At 41.2% G+C, this 23,170-nt stretch overlaps 2 pseudogenes; both read left to right on the plus strand.

The window, feature by feature from the left end:
* The first annotated feature begins 10,580 nt into the window (after positions 1-10,580).
* Positions 10,581-14,057, plus strand: LOC113359897 (annotated as a pseudogene).
* A 2,991-nt stretch (positions 14,058-17,048) lies between these two features.
* The window catches only part of LOC113359898, a 38,300-nt pseudogene continuing 32,178 nt past the window's right edge, over positions 17,049-23,170 (plus strand).

Below are 23,170 nucleotides of genomic sequence, written 5' to 3' on the forward strand. Positions count from 1 at the left end.
TATCTTTCCTTATCTCTTTTGCTTCAAATGGTAACAGTTTCTCCTTGTTCATGATTTTAATTTTATCTTTAGAACATTGAGGACAATGTTAGATTTAAGTTTGGGGGTATGGGAGAAACTTTTTAGTTGCAATAAATAAACTCCAGAGCCTAGAAATTTATGCCTATTAAGGATTGCACTAACCAATCTAAGTGGATGGAAGCATTTTGGTTGTAGGAGTTGAGGAACCAATCTGATTAGATGGAAACATCTAGAAGAGTCTATTCATAAAAGCACAGAGCTCAATTGTTAGAAATAACATGATAGTTTCACCATATATCGTTGAGTCTTTTTCACTTCTATTTTTATTTTATTTTGTTTTTAAACTATGTTACTGGTAGGCATTTAAAGATGTGAAAATAAGACAATAAATGGATGCCTACAGTGATACCTGCAAGTGCACAGGGTCAGTTGTAGCTTGTGTGCAAGAACAGGGTCATTCCACAGGGACTTGGGGTGTTATGAAGTTTTCCTAGCTAAGCTATATGCAAGGCAGTGACAATGAGGGATAGGCCAAGGCAGTGAGCAAGGCAAAGCAATAAGGCAGAACAGTTAAGAACCAAGGCTGTAAGCCAAGGGCAGGGGGAGTTTGTGCACTGATTTCAGTGCACAACAAGCTGTAAATTGCACAAAAACTAAACAAAGCAGCAAGGAAAATTTAACTAAGCAATAAGAAAAACAGATTCGGAGTTGCAAGTGACTGTGAAAACAAAATGTGGGTTAAGCTAAGGCCTTGAATCCACCCTTGTGACCTATCCAGATAATGTAATTCTAGGTTGAATTCCTAATGGAACTAAGTGACAGCTAAGGTCAACTTATGATCCTAAGCATACAAATGGAATGGAAAGAGAATTAGCTTGCTCAACTAATGTGCTCCTAGCATTGACTGTCTTTTGACAGTACAATCAATCACAAGCACACAGATGAGCACTAATTTCTCCCATTGCTCAATCAAAACAATGCACTAAGGCTCTAACCTAGCATTCCACTATCAGACAGTGCACTGAGGTTTCATCTAAACCTCAGCTGCAACAATTTAGCTCATGCTCAACATATAAACAACATTAACATTCATCACATATGATAATAAGAGCAAATTAAAACAAAACATGACTGAAAATTTACAAAACAAATGAACCAACAGTTGAGGAACTGTCTAGTCCAGTCCTATTGGGTGAAGCTCTGGCTAATCCAGGCATGCCCTTCATCCTCTACACTATGAGCTATTTATACTTCAAAAGCCCCAATAATTTACAAACCCTAAAATTAAAATTAGGTATTTTCAATTCCGAAATTGCTCACCAAATCCGCTGAATTGGTGGTGACCCATGCCTCTTCTCTTCTCTCTCGATCCTTCTCTGCCCTCAATTTCAATCTATAGCCTCATCTATTTCATCAACTCTTCACGCCTAGGGTTCCAGCGAGAAAAAGGGGTGATGGGCTGATGTAATAGATGGCTAGAGAGTAGGGGGATGTATAGGTGATTGAGACAGATGAGTTGGTGGTAGAGATGGTGGTGACAGGAGCGATGGATGATGGATTTGCAGTCGGGAAAGGTGGTAGCAGGTCGGGAGAAAGAAGAAGAAAGAAGGAGGAGAAATGATTTGGGTTAGGGTTCTCTCTTTTGGGGTATAGGGTAATTAATGTTTGGGTGTGAGGCAGTTTCATCAAATTTCGATGTCTTGCGATGCTTAGCCGTGGGGTGTGGAGATGAAGATTGATCTAACGGCTAAAAGTGAAGAGGCTGGCAGCGACCGTTGGATGCAGATATACAACGAAACTAACGGCGCCAGATGGAGTTAGGTGCTGTAGTGTTAGACAGGAGCTTCCGATTTCGATGAACGACGATGAAGCGACCATTGGATGATGAGATGGATCCAATCCGACGGCTGAAGATGGAGGCGGGTTTGGATATAGGAAATGGGTTTGGGTGAGGGTTTTGGGCCTTGGGTATGCCAAGCCCATATCTTCTTTAAGAACAATTCTTCCTTCTTGAGCCCATTCCTAGCTTTTTGGACTTGTGCGCACCATTCTTTGCGGCTTCCTTGCGTAATTTCTCCCGGCTTTTCACTACTTTTCTGATCTTTTCGCTCCGCTATTCATCCAAACTTTATTTATTACCTAAAAATGCAAAATTAATTAATAAAAATATTTATTCTTGAAAACAATGAAAATATAGAATATGGGATAAAATGTAGAATTAATGCACAAAAGATGAGTTAAATGCCAAGAAAAATATATAGAAATATGCACTTTTTAGCACTCATCAGTTACTCTAAGTGATTAGGTGGGGCTCACGATTCAAGTTGTTACCAATGCTAGGGTGAATTAGAGTGATTGAGATACCATGAAAAAAAAAGTTGAAAAAAAAAGAAAAAAAAAAGAAAAGAAAAAGAGATGAAAAAAAAAATAAAAAAAATTGAGATCACGCCATTTGACCAAAAAGAATAAATTCAATAAAGTCGACCATTGGTACCCTTGTATATGCCAGTTGTGTTGATATTAGTCAGACTAGTATCTCAGTCCATTAGGATAGGTTCATTTTTGGCGGAGGCCTTCAGACAGATATGGGAAACGCCGTTCACTTAGTAAACATCAAAACCATCTATGTTTTTCTCTATATCCATGTTCTTGATCTATCCATGTGATTAGTTTTGACTCCGGATATTGATGTCCATAGTGCGACTATCTGAGTAGAGCTCTGTCACTTATATATGAATTTTAGTATGCTTGAGTGCAAACTCGTGTACAACAATTGGAATTTCGCATCAGGGTACTTCCTCTTATAGTCAATAAGTATGCCAACCAAGGAGATTCTTTAGTGCCTTCCAAGGTTCTGCGTAGATAGTTAGGGTCTAGAGTAAAGGTTTTGTGGGTATATCTCTTGTAAGCCCTCCCGAGACTATAACTCGGCCACTAGGGCCACCTAGGGGTTTAAAGGCTTGTTGCATACGCTAAATGCAACTGACGATGCCTGCGACAGTGATTTAGGATTTTATTTTGTAGATTTGATTTGCTCGGGACTAGCAAATAATAAGTTTGGGGGTATTTGATAGACAAGTTTTTGTGTCTGATATAATCTCAATTGTATATATTGTTAGTGCTCGATTTTATATTTATTATGGCCTTTTGTGTCTTTGTAGGTGTTTTTGGAGAAATAAACATGTGTGGAAAAATCGGCTCAAAAAGTTGCGCGGAGAATCCCGGAGGACAGTTGCTAAAGGAAACCCTCATTTGGATAAGGGGCATTCACTTACTAAGGGGCAGCCACTTGCTATTTGCACCCCAGGGCACCCAAATGATAAAGGCACCCCATAAGAGGTTAAGGGACACCATCTTCCTCCCCATTTGAAATGGTTTTGGCGGGAAAACAACCTTGTCCATCTGCAGATTTCTGGACCGATTTTGAAGGAGTTTTAATTAGATTCAATCGTAGATTTTTATTGGGCTGGACTTGTTTAGGCTGAGAAGAGTTAGCATGGGTGTTTGGTTCGTTTAAAAATGACCATATAGTCGAGTTTGGAAAGAACAGAGGAGGATTATGCTCGGTCTTTTCTGGTTTTGTTTTGGACGAGAATCATTCGAGTTGGCACGTACAGATGGTACCCTATTTTATCGAAACAGGCTTGGTACTCGGATTTCTATGGTAAAGAAAGCAGCTTACATGTATTCTTTATGTAACAGGGCATGAGGAAGTTTCCGGAGTTTTGGTTGATTTATATTAAGAAGTTACGTGAGGTGAAAGAAGATATATTCTGTTAGATTTGGAGTTGTCGATTCAAAGGGAATGATTGACACAAAACAGAAGACGTGTGAGAGAATTCCGGTGAAAGAAAAGGTGAGAAATTCCGAGACTTTCGTTGGAAGAAAAAAATATTTCTCGAGATAGTTTTGCACCTGTTAGATATATAAAGGCTTGTACGAGTCCTGGAAGAGGGGTCGAGACTTTGGGGTGAAGTTAGAGAGGTACAGGAGATCCAACGAAGGTCTTTGATCGGAGAAAGAAAGTTGCAGAGTCGTTTCTGCACTTTCAGGGAAGAGGGGGAAGAAGAAGAAGAACTGACGCCCTAAGTCAGTCGCAGAGAGGTGTAGTTTAGTTACTGCAGCAAATAAGTACCGCTTAGAAGGTAGTCTTATATTCTTTGTAGTCCTTTATAACAGCCAGTCTGTAACGCTTATAAACGTTGCAGTTGATCTGTTTGATCTTTTTCTTGTATTTTCACTCTATTCAAACACTTTGGAGCCATGAATAAATATTTTGAGCATGTTTTCACCATGAAGAGGTAAAACCCAACACTGGGATGACGGAGGAAGCCATTCTCTACACGTGTGGTAAATCTATTTAATTCCTTTATGACTTTTGCACTATTTTAAATTGATTCATGATTTTTCTTAATTGATTGTGATTTTGTTTGATGGCGTATGCTTGGTCTTAGTATTTTTGATACGTCATGTTTGTGATTTACAGTCAATCTTTTATAAAATCTACCTTGGCAAAGAATAAAAAGTCAATATTTATTATGTTATGAGCTATAATTGTCTGGAATCGATAGTTGAACCACATGAATATGAGAATTGGTGGAATCTTAACTCTCAGTACCTCTCGATATTTGTGACATCTTTTGTGTATATTTTTTAGTATTAAGTCTGAAATCAAATCTTTACAAGTCTTTGAACGAACTTTATTTACCACTTGAAAAACTACATCATAAATCAACGGACATGTTAGGATCCAAATCCTGAATAAAGGTAGTGCGTCCATTTTTGGAAGAACGACAAGTATTGCATGAAAAGGGAAAAATATAGGAATGGTATGAAATCTTAGAACAATTGGGTTATTGGATTTTTTTGTCAATGTGGAACTGACGCTGTGTCAGATTTCTAGCACATTCAAAACGTAAGTTGCGCAAACAATGTTCAACAAAACTTTCCCGCTTAAGGGTCTTCTAATAAACTGAATTTTCAGGATGTAAATCCAAATTTATCGTGTGACACTGTCCCGGCAGCGAGAAGTCCCCTATCGTCCTTTATTGTCTGTGTAACATCTTTATGCCGACCTGCGACAAGGCAGAGAATCTCCAGTCCCCAGGCGCAATTCCCCTGAATCTATCTTTTCTTGGACGATGCTTTAGAGCATTTGATGCACTGGTAGGATGATGGATGAATCTGTGATAATGGAAATATCTTGAATCTAGCATCTCTTGATAGTTGGTGGACGCCATACCGAGGGTAGTTGGACCACCCTCTCTTGTACCCAAATTTCCAGTAATTCTAGGACTCTTCTGATAGGCAACGGGAAGCGTGGATATTATGGGTCTGGCTTCTCTTGCATCAGCGGTTGCTGTGGTAGGAGCCCTGGCAAACTTTGGTATAAAGCTCTTTTCGAAGGATGAGTTGACGCTTGAGCGATCATTGATTCACAAGCGGACCGTTTACTACTACCATATTGCTGAAGGGTAAATTTCTCTTGAGGGGCCTGTGTCAGTGGCGGCGACATGAGATTGTTGGGCTGGGTATTGCTCGTTCCCATAAGCGTCTTGGAAGATTGCTGAGCAGTCATGGCTGCGAACTGTTGGACGACTCTTTGAACCTCCGCGAGAGTTTGGAGATAAATGTTTTCCAACAAGGCTTCATAGGCTGGCTCTTTACCCTTGTCCTGTAGACGCTGTGACACACCTGACAAGTATCCTTCCTTGGTCTTGTGAAACTGTCTTAGCTCCCTATCGTCGGCAGAATTCAAGTGGTTGTTCTTCTGCTCTTGTATGACATGGCTGCGTGATCTGTCTGCGTCTTCATTGGTAGAAGTACGAGCCTTAGCCAAAGACTGAATGTCATTCGTATTATCTTTGAAATTGGTGAGATCCTTCTGACAGGTACCCGCTGATTCTTTCCAAAATCGACTTATCATACTCTTCAGGATACGAAGCGTCTCGTTTTGCCGTCTGATAATATCGACTTGGTTTGCAGCCATATCTTCTAGCATTCTTATCACGCCTTCTATGGTGGTTGGCTTCTGGCTGTTCATTGCTTTTGAAAGGTTCGAATGGCTAGGATACATCTGGGAAATTGAAATCTTTAACTGAAATGAGTTTTAGTTAATGATTGGATTAAGCCTAAGACCAATTGGGATGGAAATAAATTGAGAATTGAATTTGATATCGCAACCGAGAGATTAATCTCCCACTGTGGTCGCCAATTGTTTATTGGTAAAAACTGTTTCTGCTAGTTTTGGTAAATTTGGGTGTGTGGATGAGAAACAAATCTAAACCTAAAACAAATGCACTGCACGGGAGTACTCTAGATTCGATAGATCAATTTGTACAATCCTTGCCTAAACCAAGAAATGACCGTTCCAGTCTTGCTTCGGTCACAAAGTGAAGGAGAAGGGTTGGTCTTAGGGAGGGAAGCGAAGAAGGTGTTGAGACCAGAATGGTTAATTATGAAGGTGTGGTTATTTTATGACTTGTATCAGAATTTGGAACTGGCTTGTGGAATGAAAGCTATCAGTTCTTTGGTGTTTTTCGGGATACTGTGTTGTTCTAACCAAAACTTGTTGTTTTGTCGAAATAGGTAAAATCTATTTATACAAGTCATATTGAATGCACCCTGATCTCGTAGAAAGTGGGAGTGATTGATTAATGGAGAAGTGGGATTATGTGTAAATGTCAGAGACCATGTTCCCACCATGGAGAAAACTGGTTAGTTTACACCCACTACTTCTTACCGCCTCCAACTGCCCTGCTTTCTGACACTTTCTTATAATGGGCGTGTTGCATGCCGCACGCTGTAAACCGCCAGACCAATACCCTGATGAGCATCCCCCAGTTTGTGACATGTTTGATGTCTCGAGTGTTTTATGGAAAAACATGTAGCAGGTTGCTATGTGTGGAAATTCAAATTCAAGAGACTTGCCACAGGAGAATAGCACGTGATGTTATTTGGATTGTCTTAGTTGGTCGCCCAAAACTTGCCATAGGCCTGTCAATTCTGTGGCGAATTTGGATGCTGAGATCGTAACTCATGAGAAAGGGTGTCAATTGATTATGGCCACATTATGTTGGCGCCTGAGGGTAGCACAGTGGCGTCATTAGCAAATGGCAATGGTGTAGTGGCATATAGCGGCATGCCAGTGGCATAGTGGCGCCTGGCGCATCTATGGCAGCTATTTTGGCATATTGGTGTTAGACCCAAATATGACTCTGGCAACATTGACCCTGTTACTACATCAAACTTAAGGCCTTAGGAGAATTACTTGACTTAGTTGGTGTGGCAACTTTATCTAAATTAGGGTTTGGCATATCGAAACCCTAATTAGCGCGGCATGGCCGCGACATAGTGGCGCTTTATGCAGTCGGTGCCATGGCCACATTAAAGGAACTATGGTAGGCCATAATATGGGAATAACCACATGCACAAGGATGGCCACGGGTGATTATAGGATGGCGTCATTTTTAGGGTTTGGAGGGTCCCACATAGCTCGTGGCATGTTGTAGGGTCAAAGTAGCGTAATTGGGCCACGACTGGAAATTAGGGTTTCGACTAATGCCACTAAGGCAGAGCCGTTTAGAATACCCTAATTAGAATATGTTATGGCGTTTGGCCACGAACACGAAGTGGGTTAGCACGTTGGCGCGTTATTTATGGTACATTGCCATGTTCGGCATGCGTCTGTGGCAAAGTGACACGTTTGGCATGTTTGGCATGTTCGGCATGCTACTGCGGCAAAGTGGCACGTTTGGCATGCCAATTAGTGTATTGGCGCGGCATGGCATGTTTGGCATGCCACTAGCACGCCGGAGCGGAATGACACGTTTGGCATGCCAATTAGCATGTTGGCGCGGCTTTTGGAAAGCCAATTTGGCATTGTGACCATCTGGCACAACTTTGCCTCTTTTGATACTGCGGCAGGTTTAGAGCGACCTGATTGGTCAATTAAAAAGAGGGGTCGGCCAAGCATGGGCATGGCCACACTTCTGGTGTGCGTGTGGCGGATTTAAAGCGACCTGATTGGTCGATGGGAAATATGGACGGAAAGTATGGGCCCAACCACAAGTCATGTGCATGTGGCGGGTTTAAGGCGACCTGATTGGTCGACAGGAAATAGGGGCTGGTTCGAGTAGCATGGGGTGTCGCCACTTGCAAGTGGCGCCGACTGGCCTATGGTATGGTCACACCTCCCTTTGTTGCTGCTCCTATCCCACGACTCCTTTTATTCCTTTTTTTCTGATTGTGGGTAGGATTTTGCACCTTCTAATCCATGGCGGATTAATTACCTAGTTCGCCTAGGCTTAATTTCGACAGACAAGGTCTAATATACTGCGCATGGCACAAAACCATAATTTTTGCAAATTAGTCAGGGTAATATCTGAATCTTATGAATTATCACAAAATTGATTGAATTCTATGTGTTGACACATAGTTCTTTAAGTTCATTGCCAGATAGCAGTATGCTTTCCGATTGAATCCTTTATGCAAGGACCTTAACCTTGATACTTGGAAATTCGTGCTACTCTGCTGCGAGTGAACACAAATTGTCATGACATACCAACATTAAGAGTTCGGCTGGGGAACATATCACAAAAAGCATTCAAAGAAACTTATATTAACTGAATAATACATGCAAGGTGCCAAAATTTACAGAATATCTGGGATTGTTGCTACATGCACCATTCTGGGTAAATTTTATGTGGATATATTGAGTTGCTCAATAAATGCGCCTGTGAAGAGGTTGAACACTCATCACTTTTACATGGCTCCGTTTCTTTGCAGAGTGACGGCATATTAAATGCGAGGTTTTACAATCTTAACCCTGGACTAAAAACCACCATCAACACTTGTATACCAGTTGTGAAAGTTGTGCATTAGATTTGACATTTCTCCTTTTGGAGAAGTGTTTTACTAGATCTTTTAGAGAGAAAAAAAAACTTTTCGAGTTGTGGATCACGTTTTATCGATCCATACTCCCCCGTGTGTATACATGATATTATTGTTATCATTCGATTGTCCGTTTCTGATTACAGAATTTTGCTTACGAGATTATGGTCCTGTATCATTCTGATTCTGTATGAAAATCACTTACTATTAAAAAGAAAAAAAGGTCGTGTCGATGACGTAGTAATCTCTTCGAGAGATCGTTCATATTTTCTCATGGCAAAGCAAAGTATAAGATATATAATTTTGGGTTTTCACATAGAATTAAGACACTACATTGTATTTTTCTGAGGAACACCGAGTGTCCTTCCAAGTATGTGAAATGAGAACAGTACCGGGAGACCTTTGTCAAGTAGACATGCCCTGTGCGATAAATGTGTACAAGTTTCATCCACGGAGTTGCTGCATATAAAACTAAAAGTCTCCATTTCTTGTCAATAGGGTCTGGCTGCACTTGTAGGGTAGATTCTCTTTAATTGGTCGTAAATCACGTGGTAGTAGTAAATAGTTGTGTCAGAACAGGTGAGAATTACAGTAGCCTATAATAAATTCGGATGGGAATCGAAAAGACAAGAGACCAATCCGTAATTCTCAATTACTGCAAATTACCGTAAAACTGGAATTGATGTTTTTGAAGAAGAGTGAAATCGTTGAGTAGAACTGTACTAGGAGTAGAAGAATCTTAAACAAACATATGTTCCCGTCCTCTTTGGCGTCTCTTTCGCGTTCTCCATCTCTTTGTCCTAGTGTCGACCAATCTAATTAAACATGAGTAGACTTCGGTTAGCACTTAGGTCTCGAGTATTTTATAGAAGAAATACCTGAACAGCCACACGCGTTAACATAATTAACATTTTTCTTAATTAAGCCGCTGGCTATTTTGATTGGATTTGAACTTCTGGTAGCTCTATCGTATCTGCCCTAAATTGACTACGGAGTTCGAGTTTGTTGGTGGTTGTCTGTTGAGTTTTTCACAGGCATCCTTCAATGATTATGTCCTTTGATACACAACAACGGTGCCGCATGAAAAAATCGATGTAAATGATCGTTCACATATCTGTATTTCTGAAGAGCTTGTATAGAAATGCGCTTAGAAAATAGTGTCGACAAACTGGTCATATAGAGGAATACATGTGCACATACCATTTTGTAGTAGTATATCTTTTTCTTAAGAACAATTATATGTCAAAAAGAAAAAAAAAGCTTTTTTTGTGTTTATTTTCATTGAGCACTATGATGTCAAAAATGGCTTTCTTTATCGTTAGGGACGTGTAGTCTAACTCGTATTCTCATCCTGTTGCGTTACAGTAGACTTTTCGTAGCCATTTTATTAGATTTTCATTTTTTTTTAATGGAAAGCTCAAAATCATCAAGACTGCAAAATGGGGTGCGAAAAGGTCTAAAGTTTGACTAGTAATTAGTCAAATCTTTAATCACTACCGATTTGATTAATGAGGAAATAAACTTGAAAAGACAATAAAATCCTCCGCAGTACTCTCCAACTCCTCCGTCCTAAGTGTACGAAACAAGGGCAATATGATAATTACGAAAGTTAGATTTTTCTCCACCAAAACACGACAACTTTTAACACATCTTCACCCGCTCTTCCCTTCATACGAAAAAACAGTAGACTTTAACTTCCCTGTCCTTCCCATATTTTCTCTCTCTTCAATTCAATTCTTCAGTTCTATTCTCCTTAATATAATTAGGGTTTTGTTGTAGTAAAATTAGAGTTCTTATTGATTGTATTTGATCAAATTTTGGTAGTGGCAATGGGAGGGGTATGTTCAGGTGGAGTTATGAAAAGGAAAGATTTAGAATTTGAGAAGAATGTTTCTTCTTCTGCTCCTGTTGAGTATTCTGGTAAATTCAAGACTGTTAAAAGCTTTGATGATAAAAACCAAAGGAAAGATCTGAATTTAGTTTCTGATACTAAGAATAATAGTTATGATGATGATGATGATGTCGTTGGTGATGATGATGATTACGATGGTGTATATGGAAGGAACTCTTCACATCCTTTGTATGATCTAAGTGAATATAGGTTATCATTTTCAAGTGAATTGAAACCTACTCCAATCCCTGTTAGGCCTGCCAATACCAAGGTAAATTTCTTTTTCTTGGGCAATATTTTTTTATTCTTTTGTGTACATTTTATTACATTCTGAGAAACGGATAATTTTTAATGACCAATGGAAATCTAGTACATGAGAATTGTTTAATGGATTCTAAGCACTGAATTTGTAAAGAACCCTCTAGTATTAGAGTCACCCCCCCTGGCCAAATTGTACAACTGATTTAATTGCTAGACTAGATACACTCAGTAAAATTATAGTATCGGTTGGAAGAATGGCCGGCAGGATCTGTTCTAATTCTATCAGACTCGTTCTCGAAACGTGTTAACAAGGAATGATTTATCGGACTTTTGAGATGCAAATTGAAGCATAGAATCTTGGACACAAGGTTAAGTGTATGTTCTTGTTTGTTTATTTGCTTGATGTATAGGTACCACAAATGAGCTCATTTTTAGGAAAAGCTGGGAATGTTGGTTTGGAGGTTTTAGATACACTAGGGAGTAGTATGTCAAATTTGAATGCAAGCAGTGGCTTTTCTTATGGGATTGCACCTCGAGGAAATAAAATATCTATTCTAGCATTTGAAGTAGCTAATACGATTGTGAAAGGTGCAAATCTCTTGCAATCACTTTCGGAGGAAAACGTGCAGTTTTTAAAAGAAAGTGTTCTACATTCAGAAGGTGTACACAGACTAGTATCTACCGATATGGAGGAGTTGCTGAGGCTTGCTGCTTCAGACAAAAGGTGATTTATTGCAGTCTTTGGAACCAACCTGTTGCTTTGAATTGTTTGTAACAGTAGTTTGGAATTCCCATAGCTCTAACTCGTGGCGGTTTCGTGCTATTTTTAGGGAGGAATTCAATCTTTTTTCGCGCGAAGTCATTAGATTTGGAGACCTCTGCAAAGACCCCCAGTGGCACCAGCTGGGTCGCTACTTTCAAAAGTAAGGTAGACATAGTGTGTTACATTGGTAAATCAGAGCTCGCATTTACTGATGATGGAGTTTTCTTTTTTGAATTGCTTTGTGGCTGTTTCAGTTTAGATACAAATTTTGCCGCACACAGACAACACAGAGACGAGGCAGAAAAGACAATGCAGCTCTTATGGCCTTAGCTCAGCATACTTCTGTAAGTATATTTGTAACGTTCATTTGGCAACTTTGTGCTGGTCCTGTACATGTCTACTCTCATGGTTTGGTCATTCATTACCTTTTGTACTTATTGTATTGGAATATGTAATAAACTAACTCATTTTTGTGTACAGGAACTGTACCATGAGTTATCTCCATTGGACAGACTTGAACAGGATTACCAGCGAAAGCTTGAAGAGCTAGAGTCTTTAAAGCTTCCTAAAAGAGGTTAAAAACACTTTCTTCTCACAGAAAATGTAGTTTTGATTCTGTGCTCATTAATTATGAAATCTACAATTAGTCATTTTTCTTCTGAATTTCATTTTGAACTTCTATGGTTGGGTCTATCTTGATTAACATTCCATCGCATTTGAAATTTATAGGAGAGAATGTGATGATATTACGTGGTGAGCTGAAACAGCAAAGAAAGCATGTTAAGAATGAAAAGGAAATCTCTTTGGTCGAAAAATTTGGATGTGGTATGTAAACCTATCTCACTTTTTTCCACATCTTACATTGTCCCGAAATTTAAAATTGTTACTGGTATAAACCATGATATCATTCAACATCCTCTTATACTTTTGAAGAATGTACTAGTTTTTCGATATGACTAGAATTGATTTTTTTTTATCATGTCACTTACAGCATGTTCATTTCAAGAATTGGATGATGGCTAATCCATTCCTAGGGAATGCACCCAATTCTTTGAACCGAATGGGGCAATGAACTCTTTGTAACTAAGATTTTAATTCCTAGGAATCCAATTCCCTCCAAAATAGTAGATTTCCATTGCATTGGTCCTAAAGTGCAATGGAACTGGATTCCGGGGAAAACAAAGATAATTGAATTACCTCAGCCGAATATGAATTTTTAGGATTTCAATCGAATTCCTTGAATCCAATTCTACCCCATAATTGAATTCTCAGGTTTCCAATTCTCCCAACCGTACGAGCTGTTAGTGTTAAAAATATCTTCATCTGTTAGAGTTTCCAAATTATATTACTCTGTACATGTAGGTTGTGGAGAAACTCGTCGACATTGTTACCTTTATACATCAGGAAATTGTGGAAGCGTTCAGCAGCAACTATGGTAAGCTAATTTCCAGTTTTCCACTAGTTAGTGAACCCTTCATATTGTTGATTTTAAAGAACCTAAAACCTTCACTAAGGATTTTGTTATTGCTTTCCAGTCTATTACGATCTTATCCTCCTCTGTTATATCTAAAAAATTAAATTCACTTCAAGCCACGACAGGTTGTACCATTGCTAACGAGGAACAAATTCATAAGCCTCAACGACTAGGTGCATCTGGCCTCGCACTACACTATGCAAACATCATAAATCAGATAGATTGTAATGTTATCAGTGTGAATTTATGCCTATACTGTTTGTTGATTAAACAGCAATGACTTTAACAAAAAGACGTCAGGACAAAATAGCTTGATGCGCATCCAGACACTTTATCACGCAGAGAAGGAGAAGACAGACACATATATTCTTGAACTTGTAACATGGCTTCATCGCATGATCAGTCAGATAAGAAATAGAGATAATGGATCCAACAAGTCACTGGCTCCTGTTCGATCCCTTAGCCAGAAGGCTGTGGTTTTACTTGTTGAAACGCAAGAAGATCCGCCAAGAAAAAATCAAACTAACTTTGTTTTTCAGCTCTCTCCAGAAATTCAAGACATGTTAGCTGATGTTAGCTTTAGAAGGTTGAACCCCAGGATAAGTAAAAGTCAAGAATTTAGGAGTCGCGGTAAAAGGAGAACAACAAGTAGGTTGAGGATGAGCAAGAGTAGTGGCAGCTCTCCAACTAGAGAGTTCAACGAAACAAAGACTAACAGTTTGGATGTGATTGATGGGTTGGAAACAACTAGTTAGAAAAATAATTCTTGTTTTTTCTTCTTTTTGAATTTCAGATAGTTCTCTCACTGGAGAACGACCATTTTCGCCGGATTATATTTTCTCGATATATTTGTATATAAACCATACTTGTGAAGAAGGTTTACGATGTGTACAGTCATGTTTGAATTGAAAATTTTATTTGTTTTGAGATGTACTGGTCAGTGTATCACATATATTTACTGGGTTTGTCTGGGATGAACAATTCATGCTTGCTCCAAATCTAACAACTTTGGAGTACCTAAATTCTATCAGGTGTGTTGTTCCTAAACTTACATAGCCACAAGGTAGTCTAAACTTTAATTGGCTGTAAAATGCTCCTTTTTAGGGGTCAAGCAAGAGAAGAAGATTGGTTTAAGCACTACCAGGGACCAAATGTGTGCTTCAAAAAAAAAAAAAGGGACCAAATGTAAAACAACCGTTATAAATGGTATACTACATTCTCTTAAGTCTTGACAAAATAACCTCGTACTTGTTATACGATGATGACTCTTTCCAACTGCAGACTTCGTTCGGTCAGTGAATAATTCTCGAATAATATGGGGATTTACCAACTATGGCACCCTTCAAACCTAACCAAATACAATAACTAAAATTGTGGATCTGGTTATGTATTTTGAACCAAATCATTCTCTAGTTAAAAACATATACAGAAACAAGGAGGATTATTGGGCATAAACAAAGGCCATAGGGTCATATAACTCTTCGATCCCACGAATGTAGAGTGTACCAGAAACAAACTATACTATTCTTATCTGCTTTTAACGGTTGAACTAATGAATTCTTGAATGATCCAAGTCATTTTCAACTGCTCCTATATGTCTAATTATCTAGCCAGCTACTTCAATAGAAAAACCAGTTTCACTATCCTGCCAATTGAACTGCTCATTCTTTCAGTTCCCCTATAAATATGATCCAACTCCAATTTACTTCCTCATCAATCTTTTCTATTTCCCAATATTTGAAGCTCATTTGCTACACAGGACTTAAATTTATTAGATATGGAAGGTTTTCTCAAGTACAATCTCTTTCTGTCTTCACTACTCATTTTCTTCTTTTCGCATTCCACACTTCTTTCGCATGCCATATCTCCAGCTGGTACCATTGAAAGGGTTACTAAACAGCAAGTTCTAGCAAGTGTACCACCATTAAGTCATGAAACAGCAGCACTTGGCTCTTCGCAGTTGTTCCTAACCTCTCCATCAGGAAAGTATTCTGTTTTCCTCCTTCGTCGTGAGACTTCTTTTGGTGCTGGTGGATTTGGGTCTGATTTCTGTTACATACAAGTCCAAGATCATGGCGTAAGTGTGTGGGAATCAGAATGCACCCCTGTTAGCAATGCCAATACATGTACCTTAGTGTTTACTGAAGGTGGACTTGAGATTTTTGATGGAAGCAACTCTGCATGGGACAATGACGTGGAAGGTGACTATCTTCAGGAGTTGGTTCTGATTGATAGCGGTGATATGCAGATAAGAGATAGAGAAGGTGAAATGGTTTGGAGGGCAAGTGATAACCCCATTGTGAACCAAAATTGTGGATCAATTGGAGCACCTGGAATGACTCCTGCACTTCCACCTTTTGCTTCTTCAGTTCACGGCGATGATGCAAGGGGTCCCTTTGGGCAGTCATTGGAAAACAATGTTCAGCAAGGAGCGGGAGCACAACAGGCTCAATTAACTGTCCCACAGGAAGAATTACAACAACCAGAGACGGGTATTCCTCAACAGCACGACGGTCTAAGCCAACCAGATGAATTACAAGCACCTGCACATCAGCCCGAGGCAGGTAATCCTGCTTATCAGCAGGGTGCTCTAAACGAACCCGATGAATTACCACAACCTGCACTACAGCCCGAGGCAGGTCTTACTCAACCAGGAGAAGACTTCCAACAACCAGATTTGGCTGACCCTCTATCACCTGTAGGTGATTTAAGTACCCAACAACCTTTATCTCCATCTGTACATCATCAGCCTGCTGCTGCTGCTGCTGCTGCTTTTGGAGGAGGAGTCGGTAGTGCTAGTGCTACTCAAGGTATGCAGCAACCTCTCATTGACAATACTCCTTTCGATAGTGGATCAACTTCTTCCATGATAATTAAACAATCCAAACTGGGGGTTGCGTTGGTTACTCTGGGTTTCTTTGGTGTTCTCTTTTGATTTAAGTGTACAAAACAATAGTTGGTTCTTGTGTGTCATTGTAAACTACCAGCATCTGTGTGTGAGTTTGTCTGTATTGTGAAGAATTTATGTACTTATTTCTAATTCGATGATATCAAAATGAATATTTGCAATTTAAATGGATTTTTGGCCTTTTTAATTCTTGTTTAATGAAATCAAAATGGACATTTGCAATTTAGTCGCTAGAGCATCTCCAGTGCTATTGGGATCCCTTCTGGTGGAGCAAGGATAACAAAAGAACTTGCAAGTATAGCAACCAGAGACAAACTTGCTGATGACATGTTAAATCCGTATCATTGTTCATTTCATTTCCACGTGTTAAATCCGTATGACATGTCGGTGTGAGAGAATAGCTAGATCTCGTCTTCCACGCCCCCTTATCGCAAATCTGCAAGTTTCCTGCTGGTTTCATATTTTACACAGCATTAAATATATAACGTGCCAAACATGATTTGCATATAATACGATTTGTGTTGGCTCTTTGTGTAACCACTCCTTGATTTTTAAGCTTAGTAGAAAAACGACGCTACTATGACTGTGAGCCTGCCAAAATAGTCAATGTTCATTACCGAAGATGGAAGGATGAATTTAACACCATAGAAATCCACCCGTTGCACGCTAGTTCTGAGGAAGCACATGGTGCCTGCACCGCCGAGCCATAACTATTAATATCGTCTCTACTTATGGGCTGGGCTATTTAGAGAAGCCATTACTCATTACAATGTCAATGTTCTTCAGAGCATAAATTCTCAATCTCGACTAGTATTGCTGTAGCTAGTTTCAGGAAACCATGGCCGTTCCTTTTTCTCAGTTCCGGCCAATCACTTCAACCACTGCATCGTTTTCTTCATTTCTACGACTAATGAAGCTGTTGTTATTGATCAGTGTGTGTTCTAGCTTATTGATCGTTAACTGTCATGGTTTCACCATAAAAGAAGCCAGTATCGAAGATATCCAACTAGCGTTCAAGAATAACATTTTGACGTCTAGGCAACTCGTGCAGCATTACATCCAGGAGATTCAAACACTCAATCCAATTCTCAATGCAGTTATTGAGGTGAATCCATACGTTTTAAATCAAGCTGACAAGGGCCGATCTTGAAAGGAAGATGCCGAGACCTAGGCCACTGGGAGAACTTCACGGAATTCCAATCCCCCTCAAGGACAATATAGCAACCAAAGACAAACTTAACACTACCGCCGGATCATTTGCACTGTTAAATTCTGTGGTCCCACGAGATGCAGGGGTGGTGAGAAAGTTGAGAAAAGTTGGAGCGCTGATCATGGGGAAGGCCAGCTTTAACGAGTGGTCCCATTTCCGTGGTACCACTGTTCCCTCGGCATGGTGTGGAAGAAGCAAACAAGGCGTGGTAGGTTAATTTGAAATGCTTATCCGTTCTCCTGTAGATATATGATGTTTTAATCTTAACCTGCAGTTATACCTTCTAAATCCAAAAACAAAAATCATGCATACTGCTTATGATATGAGACTTATCTGTAAGACCGTTGTGTACACATATATCTCACTATCGGACACGTGTATACAGAAAGGTACGTGGAAAGCATGCAAGCCAAGACATCGAAACACGATGCGTCGCGAAGCACCAAATAAACCCCTAGGAGTTGCTTTATCTCATCCCCAGAAGAGGAGCTAAGATCAACGGTGGAGAGAAAGTCAGCTGACACGGACTGACAGGGGCAGAAGACACTTGTCTGACACGGGCAGACCCCTCAACCACCCGCATTAAACACTCTGAGCAGTGCACGTGTCGACCGACCTATGGAACGAGCGAAGATGCCTCCGCGGGATCGAGGGGGAAACGCAGACCTCTGCGTGATGGACACAAGACACTAGAAGATAAGGTTCCAACGGTCTTCAGAGATGGGTCCCACATTCCTACCTTATAAATACCCAATCTCCACAAAGGGGGAGGGGGATCGAAAAAACATCAGGAGAGAGGGAGAGAGAGAGAGAGAGAATAGCAAAGGTAAGGAATCCCATAGTGGAGAGAAATATGTAAACCCCAAGTCATTCAACTATTCGTGTAACCGTGAATAATATAGTAGAACAACAAACCCCGTGGATGTAGGCCTTAGTGCTGAACCACGTAAACCTTGGTCTTATTTACATTTCAGCACTTTACATTCATTTAGTTCCGCATGCATTTGCTTATATATGTTGTTTTCCTTTTATATTTGTACCCCATGCATAATCGCTACGCACGGGGAAGTTGGAGGAGGCCATGATAAACCCGTGGGTTTTGAGCCAATGAACCCACATCAGGGTATCATCATCGTAATCTCTTTAGACTTTAACAATTGATTGCGGGCATTCGGACCCCGCGTAGTTCGTGTGTCCACAATTTGGCGCTAGAAACAGGGACTTCGTCCCGGTAAAAGATTTATCTTGTCCTGTGATTTCATTCTAATTTGGCATACGATTGCTCCGATTTTATCAGCTCTGACTGTATAGATCATTCGTCAACAGTATTATATTCAAAAACCCACCTTTTGCCTTCGATAAGAGTTAGTGTTCCAAGCATGGGTTATTGTCCTAATCCGTCGGATTTACAATTTTCATAGTTTTTTTTTATATACTAAAGATCGCCTTTAATAAACCCGCTTTTGAAAAATTGTATTTCGACAACTAACCCGCTTCACGCGGATATTCCCGTTTCTGTTTGAATAAATTTATACAGAGAGAACGTGTTGTGAGTAAAGAAGGCGAGTTTACGCTAGATTTCGTCAACAAATAGGCACGTGATGGAGAAGACGCAGGAAGCAGGAAAATCCAAAGCTTTGTCAAAAGAAACACCCCGGACAACCCCGATCATCACCCGAAGCAAGCAGAAAGGAGATAAAACTAAAATGACCAATCGAAGGCAGGATACCACTGAAATCACTTCACCCATGAACGCTAATTCTGTTGCAATGGCGGCTCTCAGAGCAGCAACGATAAAATACGGTGAAGCCGCGGTAGTCCCGAAGGCTGCGGAGGCTAGCAATACCTTCGCCATGAGTCAACTTAACCAACCAAGGGAAAGGGTGGATGAATCCAGAACATTCCAACCCGCGCATCTGCTAACCTTTGGAATGCCGCTAACAAATAACCAGAATCAAACCATACCGGCGGCTCGGGCACCGCAGAGGGGCGCTCACTCCAATTTGGAAACACCAGCAACAGAAGTTGAACCCCTGCCACCTTTAGTACAGACCATGGAGGAGGGCGGCGCCACGGCTGTAGCGGCACGTGCGGGGACTCCCAATCAGGGGTCCAACCAATCACACCAACTAATGGCTGAGCTCGAGGAACTGAGAAGGAACCAACAGGTTTACGCAGAAGCTGTAGCACTTTTGGCCAGAGAAAATCAAGATTTAAAGGAGCGGATTGCTCTAAGCACAAAGACCAACCAACAACTTGATGAAGCAAGCTCCAAAGCACCAGAGCCAAACCAAGACTGCAGAGTCGTCCTAGCGACTAATGAAGACGCGACAAAGAGACATAGCGTATCCGACCCGGATTATGACGATGGAGAATCAAACGGAAATGATCTGAAGAATTTAGAACACCAACGCGCAATGGAGGAACTGCGAGATGAGATGATGGCAGAGATCAGGCAATTGAAAAATAAACAAGGAGGGGGAAGGTTAGAAGAGTTTATGAGAGAAGCTAACTCCACGCCCCTGACGCATCGCTTGGCCAACACCCCTATTCCCCTGAAATGCCCTGTCCCGACGTTCGAATGCTATGATGGGTCCAGCGACCCTGCTGCACATGTTCGGTACTACAACCGCGTCCTAGCGAGATGGGGACAGAACGACGCCATACTCTGTAGATACTTCCCGTCAAGTTTGAAGGGATCAGCGTTATCATGGTTTGATAATCTGCCACCAAACTCCATACACTCATACGACCAACTGGCAGAGAAATTCTTAAGAACATACATGTACAACAAGACTGTAAACACTGGGATGGATAAGCTTTTTTCACTAGCAATCGGCTACAAGGAAACCACGAGGGAATACACAAACAGATGGCATAGGATCTGCCAAGCCATAGGAAGCGTGGACCCAGTGGTAAGCATCAATTGCTATAAGTGGGGCTTGGACCGAATGAGTCCCCTATTTGTTGAAATTCACGGGAGCGTGCCCAAGACAGAAGGCGATCTCCGAATAATTATCGAGAAGCACGCTCGACTTGAAGAAATTCAACGGGAAAACCCGAGGGCATATCCGCAGAGGTCTCACCGCACCAATTCAGCAGAACAAACCAATGGGGCCAAAAGGGGTTCCTCAGATGAGAGACCTCACGAAGATAGAAAGGAACGGAGGGATGAACGAAGAACAGGCGACCGAAAATTCGAAGACCAAGTTTACACGAAACTCAACGCTAGCTATGCTCGTATCCTGCGGGAGATCAAAGGGAGGGAAAACTTAGAATGGCCATGGTCTAAGGGAAAGCAGCCCCCAAGATCCGAGAAGTATAAAGATTACTGTGAGTATCACTGTTTCAACGGACACCAGACCGAAAAATGCAAGAACCTTAAAATAATGATCCAAAAATTAATTGATGCGGGAGAGCTCAAACATTACATACGGAAAGAGGTTACCGAGGAAAGATCCAAACGAACCAAACCAGTCCAACTTCCGGAAGAAAACCGAACAATCAACACCATCTCGTGTTCCGAAGCCACAGGACCCTCGCTCACAGCACAGATTGGAAAAAGGTTACGGAAGCAATTCGAAGATCGCTGCGAGTTATATAAGGTCGATGGGATAACAGTGGACGAACATGAAAAATGGATGGAATTACCTGTCATCTTCGATGCCGAGGATATCGAAGAAGATATGGAAGACCATAACGATCCCTTGGTCCTGACATTACCAATAGCGGGATGTAACCTCAAAAAGATCCTCATAGACGGGGGAAGCTCTGTGAATGTCCTATTCTATGACGCATTCAAGCGGATGAAGCTCCATGATGAACAGTTGATGACCTCTTATCACACCATCTACGGATTCAATGGAGCGGCCACGAAGCCCTTGGGAGACATTGTGTTACAGGTTAACGCAGGGCCCATGAAACTGGATACCCGATTCAGTGTGGTGGATACCCCTTCCCCCTACAACGCCATTATTGGACGACAGTGGGTACACAAGCTCAAAGGAGTTGCGGCAACATACCACCAGTACCTCAGATTTCCAACACCTGAGGGAATTATGGAGATCAAGGGAGATCGAATCGCTACACGAGAATGCCAGGCCACTCAGGATCATATCAACAACGAGCAAGAAGAACAACGAAAAATCCGAAGAGTAAGAAATCAAGAAACCACGCAAGAGAAAGCCGTAGAACTATTCCTTAAGGAAACCACAGGAAAAGGCTTGACGAAAGAGGGTAATGTCCGAGGCTCGGAAACAAGTACCTCAACAATCAACAAAGAGCAGAAACACGCCAAATAGCAATTAAAGAGCGTCCCAGTCCTCGGAAACCCAAGGCCTATGTTCACACCCGTGGAACCCACTAAGGAAATCAACATAGGAACGGAAGAAGACCCGAAGAGGGTCAAAATCGGGACCATCATGGGCGAAGGGAGAGAACATTCCTTAACCAAATTACTTAAGGACTATGCGGATGTGTTCGCCTGGAAGTTAGGAGATATGCCAGGGATCGACCCAAAAGTAATCCAACATGAACTACGCATCAAACAGGGCACACCCCCGTTCAGGCAGAAAATACGAAAAGTGGCTCCAGAATATCATGAGGCGGTAGAAACAGAACTTCGGAAGCTACTAGACGCAGGATTTATCAAGGAAGTCAAGTATCCTACCTGGATATCCAACATGGTCATTGTTCCTAAGAAAAATGGAGGGGTTAGAATATGCATCGACTTTACTAATCTCAACAAGGCGTGTCCAAAGGACAGCTATCCCCTGCCGAGCATAGATCAACTGGTTGAAGCAGTTGAAGGGTACGAGGAGCTGTCGTTTATGGACGGATACTCTGGCTACAACCAAGTAGCCCTGGCAGAAGAAGATCAGCAACACACAGCATTCTATACACCACATGGCCTTTATTGATATACCAGAATGCCTTTCGGGCTCCGAAACGCAGGGGCAACATACCAAAGGATGGTCGATGCTATCTTCAAACCATGGATTGGAGGAACCCTAGAAGTCTACGTGGACGACATGCTCGTCAAAATCAAGCTGCGTAAAAATCACCACCAGGACCTGAGGAATATTTTCAATGCAATGAGACAGCATCACATGAAAGTAAATCCGGAGAAATGTACTTTCGGTGTCACCTCAGGGAAGTTCCTCGGTTATCTGGTGACGAAAAGGGGCATCGAGGTAGACCCAGCTAAGATTCAAGCCATAGTAGAGATGCCGTCACCAAAGAATCTAAAGGAAGTGCAGAAGCTCAATGGGTCCATAGCAGCGTTGGGCAGATTTATTGCACGGTCTTCGGACAAGTGAAAACATTTCTTCAATATTCTTAAGAAAGGGAGCAGGTTCGAATGGACCGCCGATTGCGAGGAAGCATTCCAAAAGATCAAAGAACATCTAGCTTCGATCCCTATCCTGCAGAAACCTGACCCTGATGAAGTTTTGGCACTGTACATAGCAGCAACGGAGGACGCAGTCAGCGCGGTATTAGTCAAAACCAATACAAAGATAGAACAGCCTATCTATTACGTCAGCAAGACACTCAATCCCGCAGAAAGAAATTATACTAAGATTGAACAACTCATCCTCGCACTGGTATGGGCTACCCAAAAACTGAGAACCTACTTCCTAACTCACTTCGTCAGGGTACCATGCAGAGCACCATTGGAAGCAGTCCTCAAAAGCACAGGAAAAGTGGGCCGAATAGACAAATGGAACACCCATCTGGACCAATTCAACATC

The sequence above is a fragment of the Papaver somniferum genome, chromosome 3, assembly GCF_003573695.1.
Source record: "Papaver somniferum cultivar HN1 chromosome 3, ASM357369v1, whole genome shotgun sequence".
Classification (NCBI taxonomy): domain Eukaryota; kingdom Viridiplantae; phylum Streptophyta; class Magnoliopsida; order Ranunculales; family Papaveraceae; genus Papaver; species Papaver somniferum.